Raw genomic sequence first — 10,545 nt, forward strand, 5'->3', positions numbered from 1 at the left:
CACACGGATCCATCCAGCCATAATTGGCGAACAGCTCCCAGTGTTCGCTTAACTCGAGCCAAAATGAAGGTTCTCGTGTTAGCACTTATAGTAATGATTCTTGTTGTGGCTTCTGAAGGTAAACTTCCCAATCTAGAAAATATCTCGTGAAGCTACATTTTCCCGTGTTCAAGGTTTTGTAGTTCATTGTTTTGACATTGTCTTTAGCCAGTGCTGATATAAAGTGTGTGCATAAATCAAGTAATATTGTTACTTGTTTCTCAGAACTGTTAATTATAAAAAGTTAAAAGTTATTCTAATACGAGACTACGCTTGACGGGCTCAGTAATTTTAATATTCACGCTAAGCTGCAGGCATTTTTGAAATGATTCTTTTTTTGTCATGTGGATATGAATTCTGTATTGATAAAGAATAGTCGGCAGTTCACTATACTCCTTAAATAGACATAATTCAGATCAGAGCTCACATTTGATTCGTAACACTTCGAACAATGTTAAACCCTCTAGGCTTCTAGGACATTCTTTAGAAATAATAATTTTATTTTCCAAAAATAAAATTAGGCTCTTCGAAACCGTGTTCTGTAACACCAACTGCAGTGTTCATGGCATGGTGCGGCAAGACTGGAAGCAAAGTCTGTTTCAACAATAACTCGCTTTCATTATAGGTGTAAATTGTGAGTTATCTTATTTTGATACACTTTTCTGGCATTATAGGTATTTCCGTTTTTAGTTATTGGCCCTTCTGTGGTATGTAATTGAGTATTCATTTCTGCAGGTTATCTACTCCTCCCATCTACTGAACGTCCCAATTCATCTGCTAATCAAATTAAGTTCGATGTAGATTCCTTGGCATCACCTGGAGCGTACAATTTATTCCAGAAGGAAATATTTAAGCATACTGACGCGGTTTTAGTTAAGCACCACGTACTGCTAAAGTAAGAAAAGCTACTGAGCCTGGTGTCCCGTACCCGCTAAGTGAAGCGCAGTGTTTAGCCTTACCCTTGAGCGTTCAGCATAAGGGTCGTCACCGTGACTACGATCAGCTGTCAAGCCCTGAGCGCATGAACAGTACTAACGACGCCGGCTCACAAGAACGGAGATGTTACAACCAAGGGAGTGAACATCAAGTTACTATCGTGTTTCTGTAAGACCAGTGATTGAAAGAAAAATCACCTGGCTGTTGTGACGTCGGACACGCGACACTATAGCGTGGCGAGACCCTTTGACGTCACAAGACGTGATGACATCAGGTCACGTGGCATCATAATTATTACCTTGCTAAATTTATCAGGATAATTAACGTCTCGTGACCTGAAGTCACGTGATGTCGGGTCACGTGACACCATAATTTCACGTCACGTGACCAGGTCATGTGACCTCAAGTTACGGGACGAATTTGGAACGTTAAGCGTTCAGATCAAGGCGGGTAATAAAAAACCGTGAAGGGATCCGGAGCAAAGCTTAACCTTAAAACGGCTCTAATGCACTGTCCGTAATTGCGTATTTATCACCGGGTGCCTTGCAGGACGTCGTTGGCCAGGAATGCCAGGGCCCGGGCCTTGCAAGGCCATGTTCCGGCGCTACAAATGCGTGGGGGGTCGCTGCCTGCCGTACATTTACGGAGGCTGCGGTCCTGACGGTGGTGGCTATCGTACCATGGCCAAATGTAGGCAACGCTGCCACGGTGGGTGCGGTGACTCACTGCAATATCAACTGCTGCGTTCTCAGAACAATATAACCAGTTATTTGCTGTCTAGAAGTATAAAAAGAGTTGCTACTGTAGTCGCATCAGCTTGCGATGCAAGACAGCGTTCTAATTTATGTAAACATTTTATAGTTTCAGCTTAAGTCGGTGTACAAGAGAGGGCTGTAACGTTTACCGATATTTTTGTTGTTGTTGTTTTTGTATGGGCTTTAACTTGTATGTATGTGATTATGCACTGCTTTCCACGTCATTTACGCGAGTCGCGCTACATTATTTTGAAAGCAAACACCCCTCGTAATAATGACAGGTCTAGAGTGTTTTGATACTTTATGGCACTGATATTTTTGTAACCTTATCAAATAGTGTTTATTTGATTGCACTGCGCAAACACAACCAAGACAATTGTATACAGACAGAAAAAATATTACTTTATTTCCATGTACAACTTCAACTAGAAAACGATGTTCATGCATGCATACATGACGAAGCTTAACCGAAATAAAATTTTGCTGTTCACACACTCGCGCCTACTAAACAATCGGTAGATGAAACGTGTTTGTTTTCATTGGGTTTGTTTCAATTATCCGATGCACTATCTGACCGCTGTTGGATAATCACGCAGGACAATACGAAATTTAAAGAAACAAGCAACAAGAATACGCGAGTTTGGGGGAATTGCCTCGGACGCAATTTCTGGGTGAATATTTAGACGCAATATATTATTATTTTACCGCTTTCACGCAGCTCTGTATATTGTAAATACGTCACTACGTGAAATTATTTAGAAAAGTTTAACAAAGGTCTATTTGCACGAAACTCACAACCATATTCTTTTTTTAGGGTCCAGATCCCCATTTCCTGGACGCCCAAGAAACCCACATGAGAGGAGACCTGTTGCAAATTAAGTAAGATGATCTTCGCAATATAGCGCCTACATCATTCATATCATTCATAGCACGGTCGCCTGTTTAAACCTGATATACTAAGATTTAAATTTTGTTGATAAAAAAGTAGTTTTACATTCAATATTTGTGTATGAAAGAGTAGACACATATAATCGAACAAATAAAATTGCTGAGTTTTCAATATTCGGATTTTTTTTATGATTAAAAGTGGAAACCGTAGTTTGAAATGGACGGTATTATTACATAGTTTCCGGTTTGAGGATTGTATTTAAAATAAGATTGGGCACAGCAGGTAACGTTTTAACATAAATATGACCCTTGTAGTCACCGCCGAAAAGGGCTTCCTTCCAAGTATCCCCTGAATTTTATTGACTACCGTAAGCGACCATGTTACCTAACCGACTATTAATGACGTTCTCGTAGAAACTCACGGTATAATTTTTTATTCGTAGACAAATCTATTCAATTTTATGTACGTACGAACGCATTCTGCGTAAGATGATTTTTTTAGATATGAACAAATTGCTAGCCTCTGTTTTATTTTAGTTAATCGGCTAGAAACGCGTTTGAATGCTGTGATGCTAAGGCCTTAAAAAACATCTCAGAAACGTCTGAGGAGGTGATCATTCATTTTAAATAACGCCTTTCCCCAGCTTTTAGAGGTGAAGGGCTGTAGATGCAAATTATGAGCAAAATGCTACAGGGTAGCAAGGTGTATCAATCAGACCAGCATGAATTATCCTCTTCTTTTATACTTCTTCGAGAGAACAAAGGGAGCCGCCACTATCCTTGAACGATTTAAATACGTTCGTAAACTGATTTTAAATAACTTCATTAAAAATTGTCAATATCCCCTTGGACATTAAATTAACTAAGATGTTGAACTGCAATACTAAATAAGGTCATTCTTTACGATTCCAAAGGTCAATTATTACTTGCGTGCTCAATTGAGACGCACCTAATGATAAACAGGACATGATCCAGTGTAATGGTTTGTAGGTGCACACAGCTTCGTTATAGAAGCAGTAAACACTTTAACAACTTGCATTCATGGTTTTATTAACTACTCGCATCATTTCTTTCCAGATACCAGGACGCTGAACAAATATTGCGCCATTTACTCCAAAACAAGGCGGCGATCTGTGACGACGACGATGATTAATAAATACAAATAAACTATAATTGAATAGTATATTGATTGATCTCTAGCTACTCCCCCCCCCCCTCCTCCCTCCTCCCTGCGTACTGCACTGCCGTAAGCGTTCGTTGTGGTGTGTGCTTGTTCTGGGAAGGCATTAATTGGGTGTGTATACATTTTTCTGTAACAATATATATCAAAGTTACTCCTTATTTAGATCTAAGACGGTACACGAATATTCCGTTTCCACTTTGAATTCAAAAAATCTAGTGAGCTCAAATTCAACAGACCTTGCCTAAATAAAACTCAATCGTATCAAGCAGTTTCGCCTCTAATGATGCGCTTGAGGGGTAAATTATTTTTGCCATTTGTTTAGTCAAATTTTATAGGTATACCTTAGTTGTAAGTAAACCGAGCTATAAAGTGACCACTAACCGGAAATGAGCGCTTTTAGGGTTCCGCTAGGCGGGTTATTGACATATATAAATTTTTACCGTCTTCGTCGTTGGCGTTGATAAGCAAATTTTATTTCGATAGCAACTTTGATGGTAATGTTTCTAGTGTTGGAGAGCAGAAAAACGGCGACAGATTTTGCGCGCTCGCTTTCACACATTTTAAAATGAAAATTTTTTTCTTTAATTACTTTGCTTTGGCGCGGTGAGTCAATAAAACTAAGTGAAATAGTTATCTATAACAACGGGCACTATATGTAAACATCTCTTTAGGAACACATGATAACCGCGCCTTGGTTCCAAGAATCTTATTTATTTATTTATTTAATGTTCATACCCTCAAGCGCCGAATCTTTGTAGATGGGAGGGGTGAAACAAACAAAAATAAAACAACGACACAACAAAAAGATTTGGCCAGAAGTACAACCATCAAAAATACACTCTGATTTGGAGAAGCTGAAAGCAACATCTGCTACGGCAAAATAAAGAAAAGCAAATGACTAATGTTGGCTCTTTAAACAAAACTGTGCACTGATTGGCGAAAAAAAAAATCGGATTAGTTGCCATATCTGCTGGGAGGTAATTCCAGTGGTTTCGTGTATTTGGTATAAATGAGAGAAAAAAAGGTGTTTGTATGGCAACGCGCTAATCCAACATTACACTGACGGTCCCCACGAGAAAATTAATAGATAAGCAATGTAAAGAAATGGTCCTGTAACGGTTGATGACGATACATTTATAGAACAAGCAAAGCCGAAAAAACTTTCTGCGCGATGACAAACAGGGTAACAACAAACTGGACTTCATTGATGATTTGCTGGCTGTGCGATTCTAATTAGACGGAATGAAACGAACGACGTTATTTTGAACTAGTTCGAGAGCGTTATGTAGAACACGGCGTGGTTAGGATCCCCAATGGAGGCTGCGTATTCTCATTTTGACTGTAGGAGAGTGTAATCAAGAAGGTTTAAGTTAACTGGGGCCGGTATGAAGTTCCGTCGTAGGTATCCTAACATTCGGTTAGCGCTGGCGATTATTATACAGATATGAGGTTTCAATGTTAAGTCGATGATATAGTAGCACCTAGATGGCGGAATTAGTTTACGGATTCAATTTTAATGTTGGTCAGTGTATACACCTTTCCAAAAAATACTCGACCGCAGTGGCAATAAAGCATATTCGAGCCCAGTCACTGAGTTTGAGGCTAGACTCTCATCGGCGTCCCTCCTAACCCTAACCGACTGGACTCTGATTTCAATAGGCGCAGCCTGTGTAGGCTCAGTGTCAAACGCTGCTGGTGGCTAAATTCTCGTCTTTTCCCGCTATATTTTGTGTTTCATGGTACATGTATTTTCCCGAGGACTTCGAGAAAGCATTGTGCCACATTTGAAAGAAACAAAAAAAAGCTAAAAAACTGTGAACTATTTTTGTTGGGTACGCGCGCGACAGAACGAAAGCGACTAAAATGTATAGTTCTAGTTGTTTGTGTTTGTTTCTTACGATAAGTTTTGAAGGCGCCGCGAGATTCGCCGCATGTGAAACGACAAAGCGCTTTGCTGTCAAAAATAAATTGCAACAGAAGAGAGCCGAAAGGCATGCATTTTTCACGCTCACAAATAACGTGTTTACCGTTGGACAGGACACAGACATACAATTGAGGAAGTGTTAAAATTCGAACAATATATCGTACGTACCAGACGATGCAGCGTTATCCGAAAAGAATTTATTTGAGAAAGATCTCAAATAAAAATGTCACAGTCGACGACAGTCACATCTTGACGATCGGACGGAATCCGAGATGACTTCGTTTTGGGGCACGTTTTGGGGAAAGCTTCCCTTTTTCACAACCGCACCAAGGCAAAGGAACGAACGCGACTGACCCGTTTCCCACCCCAACCCGGACAAGTATTTTTCGAGAGGACTGAGGATTCTACGCGGATTATCTCTGGGAGGGGGGAGAACAATGTTCGCAAAATCGCGTCGAGGGTCGTTCGACGTCCTTCCCTTCCTTCGTTTCCCGTGAATGTAAAGCAGAAAAACTTGAATGGTAGGCATTTTCAGCCTTATTTCTCACAATGGAAGATAACACAAAAAGGGTACGCAGCACGCATAAAAAGAATTATGTGGAAACTTTCAAGAGGGGCGAGAAAACGTCAAATGCAAAACCGGAAAAACGTAGACAGATTACCGCGCTGAGCGGGTCTTCACAGTCCGAGAGAGTGGCAGAAAATTTCTAGCTGCTAGAGAGCGCGAGAGTCGCACAAGCCGCATCAGCATCAGCAACATCAGCAACACGGCGGCGGCCTAGGAGCGATTTTCGGAAAGGTGTATAGACCGACACGCGGAGCGGCTCTGTTTACCAACACCTCTCTCCAGAAAAGACACGACATCGGACCACTAACGATGGAGTCAAACCAACAAACCAACTGACAGCACCAAAGATGACACATCATTCGCAACAAAAAAAAACACGCTGGGTAAACTACAGATTGCACTGGACCTACGTACTAGGTACTACGTGAGTACGTACTACGTGAGCATGGTCCTTAACACAATGAAAACCTTTTAATATAATTTAAGGAGAAGCAACAGCATTCTACACAGTAAAAGGGAGAATACATACTTTATAATGTCTAGGTATGGAGTGACGCTTCTAAATAATTTAGGTTTAGGCAACAACGTTGAGAAACAACTGTAAAAGAGATATAGAAGTCGTTCATGCCAAATTGAAAAACCTGAAGACTATACGTCCTTACTACGTGCCACACGTTCTTGTTGCATTCGCCGACGACTGACTGCGGAGATGTTGACGTCGTGACTGAAACACCCAAGTCACTCTTTTAATTGTCATTGCGGGCAGAGCTTCATGGGCTCTTTTTCGCGCTAATTCGGGGAATTAATATTTTAATATTAAAAAAGCATTATTTTACAAACCATTAAAATTTTTCTGGACCCTAAACGTAATTTACGTCAATATATGCCACAATTTCAACATGCATATGGGGCACACAACGGTAGGCCATTTTCACAAATCTTTGCGGCGAAGCGCAGGCACACCACGCCGATCGCCAAATGCAAAACGGACGGAAGCACCCGATGCAGACAACGTAGACACGGCACGTATTAAGAGAGATTGGAATAAAGGGAGGGAACCACCGAAACCATAGCAAGCGTTTGCCAGAACGAGTACGTTGCGCTCCTGCGTGGCAAGAAGAAAAGCGACCGGAAAGCAGGGTTGCCACGTAGTTTCTAGGTGAAACCGCCAAAAGCCAGACGGTGTAGCCCAAAAGTAGCCAAATGCAAGAAATTTATGTAGCCCAAAAGTAGCCATATTCTGCAGAGCCCAAAATATTTTGCGCTTGAATGTACGAGCTCAATTCGATGGCACTGCGTCTACATATCTAGGGTTTAGGAGCAGCTTGAAATGTATTGAACGTTTTATTTTAAAGACAAAAGTACTAAAATTTTCCACACACGTTTTTGAAGTCACATAGTTATGAAGCACACCCTCGTGCCCGGCTTACCCGACTCATACATGATTTCCGTGTTAAAACGGGCAAAAACTTCTTCAGTAGGGTTGATGTCCTTACAGAAGTCGATCCTCCTAAGGAAAGCAAACTTTACATAGAGGACGTTTTGAAGAGTTGGAAGGGACATGTTTTACCTTAGGACTGACTTTGTGAGGGACACGTGACTGAATACTCTACTCTTTCCATGGCGGCATTCGACATGGGTAGTGTCGGGAGCACGATGGCAAGCTCGGATACCAACGGAAACAGGGCTGCTCCTGCGCATTGATCTTGGCATTGTTCGGAATATCCTTTGTACCATATTTGTTGTCTTTTGTTATGGCTCATTTATGTTTCATGGAAAAACCTCCTTCGTTATATCCGGTACAGCACACGTTTTCGGGCGACTTCAAATTGTGCAGGACGTTTTGAGTTGCCTTTAGTATCACTTTTCCTCAGATGACGTGCTTCCTGTAGGATGATGGTGGAAACTCAAGGAAATAAGAGACGCCAGTAGGAAGCAGAAAGAACTTAGGAGCATAAAATAAGCTATAATTACTACAAAAGCGATGTCGTCGGAGCTGAATCTAGGTCATGGTAACTCACTGGAGCTAACAGGTTCTGGCATCACGCCCACGAATCTTCACGCAGAAAATCTCTGAAAGCGGGAATCCAAAAAGGGTGGACTGTCGCTTTGTGTCCATGCTGAAGTGTCTTTTGTACAACTACTCTAAACCAAGTAAAAAAAAAAAAAGTGCCGCGTTAGGATTTGAAATAGCCCAAAAATAGTCACATAGCCAACCGCCGAATTTCGACGCCAAATGCATGACAGAGTAGCCCAATTTGGCTATTAATAGCCCAACCTGGCAACCCTGCCGGAAAGGCGGCGACAAAAGTTTAACGGGGGAATCCCTCAGTGAAGGCTCAAACGAAAGCCGTTTCATGCTACTTTTAAGAAAAAGGGTATTACTGAACGTAAATAAAATATATAGTTTCGTTAAGAGCATATTTAAGATTTCTGCGCGTTAAATAGCAGTGTGGCGTTTTCTTTATTTTTTTTAAAGCGAGAATGTGGATCTCTTTCTCTATATTTCAATATGCGTCTATTTTTTGTATGAAGAGAAAAGTTGCAACTTTATGCAGAGCCCATTTTGACAAAATTTTTGGGGTCACGTTTTCTATGACCAGTGAAATAATTATGAAGAGTACAGTAGTATTTAAAACTTTCCTTGTTAATGTTAATCTCTTTAATGCTCACTGTCTCCAAGTTTGCTGCTCAATTGCCTACGACCACCGAGAGGCAACTAAATGTGTTTTGCTTGTATAAATGTCAAACACTGTTCGAAAAAAAGGCGTAATTGGCTCGAACGCAGAAATGCTTACGAGGCTGAAGCTGGCTGAAGAGGCCGCCGGGACACAAGACCTCCTGGCCAGCATCTAAAGGCCCGTTCACACTCTTGCGACCGAGTACGACTGAGAGAGACGAGATCTCTTACAACTTCTTAAATGTTTCTAGAATGAGGGGACACACTGACATTGCGGCGCCATCTATGCGCTGACCCTAGAACTGCATTTCACAAAAGCGAAGGTTTTGCGGGATTTCCGAGGTCAAATGTGCGTAATACTCATAGAAAGGCTCGTTTATAACATTGACAAAAGTTTTTCGAGCAAAAAAAGAAAGGATATTGCGCGAGAAATAAAAAAAAAATATGCCGGACCGCCGAGTTTACACTGCTTCCCAATAGATGGCGCCAGTGTGTTCTCTGGTTTAAGAAGTTTTAAGGAACCAAGGTTTAAGAGGTCGCAAGCAGTCGCAAGAGTGTGAACGGGCCTTAAAGCGGTGCCTCCTGCCTCCCCGGCCTGGTGCCGAGGGGGGAGGGAGAATGACAATTCCGTCAGACAATAAATGTTCCTTCCTCCTCCTCCTCCTTCTCCTTCCTTCGGACATGTGTTCCCGATATCGCTCCGCAGTGTCGAGTGAGCTACGTATGAAGTAATGCCAGATATTGAGGGCTGCTTAGAGCCGGTATGCAGTCGCCGACCGATTTTTCAGACGCCAATTATTCAGATACGTCCGATTATTCGGACGTTTTCGCCGAACCGTCACCCAGCCCATACAGTTAATGTATAATATTGTTCAAAATCTCGGACTCCATAAAGCTTATTGCTCAATATTTCGGACATAATTTCCGTGATTTCCGCAGTTTACAGTTACAAAACAGCCGCCGCAATAGCGCCTTGAGCTTAGTCGTCGCCATTTTGGTTTTAATATTGCCCTGTAGCCTGGATACCACGTCCTACGTAATAAACAAGCCGGCTGTAGGCTATTGTCTGGTTTTCCGGTTCCGCTGTAGCCAACATGGCCGCCGTCTCCCGTTGTCTTGGTCCTTGAGCAAGAAGGTTTCTTTTTTTTTTTTTTTTTTTCGATAGGCTCAGTATTGAAGTGAGCTCAGTGGCCTAAACGTTGTTTCATAATAGTGCCAGATTGCACACACTTTAACTTCGTTGTTGGTGCCAACAAAGACGCCGACAAAGCGCAGCACTGTGATCAAACACATCGAAAAAAAAGTGAAAAGTGCATAATATAAAGCAGACGATGCACGAGGACTTAAAATTCACATGTAGCAATTGGAAAGTGGTCAATACGCAGCGGAATACGCGCGGAAATTCGCTATTTCGACTGAAATCGATTTTTCTTACCGCTTGATGTTTCGTAAAATTTTGTGGTCCCCTCCAAGTTCAAGAAATCGGTCAGCGACTGTACATGTTGGTGTGGTTAATTATACGTTTCTTTCATTTTTATTCAGGTTTAGCTAGGCTCACCTACATTTCTTTTT

The sequence above is a fragment of the Ixodes scapularis genome, unplaced genomic scaffold, assembly GCF_016920785.2.
Source record: "Ixodes scapularis isolate PalLabHiFi unplaced genomic scaffold, ASM1692078v2 PGA_scaffold10__122_contigs__length_95168666, whole genome shotgun sequence".
NCBI classification, from domain to species: Eukaryota; Metazoa; Arthropoda; class Arachnida; order Ixodida; family Ixodidae; genus Ixodes; species Ixodes scapularis.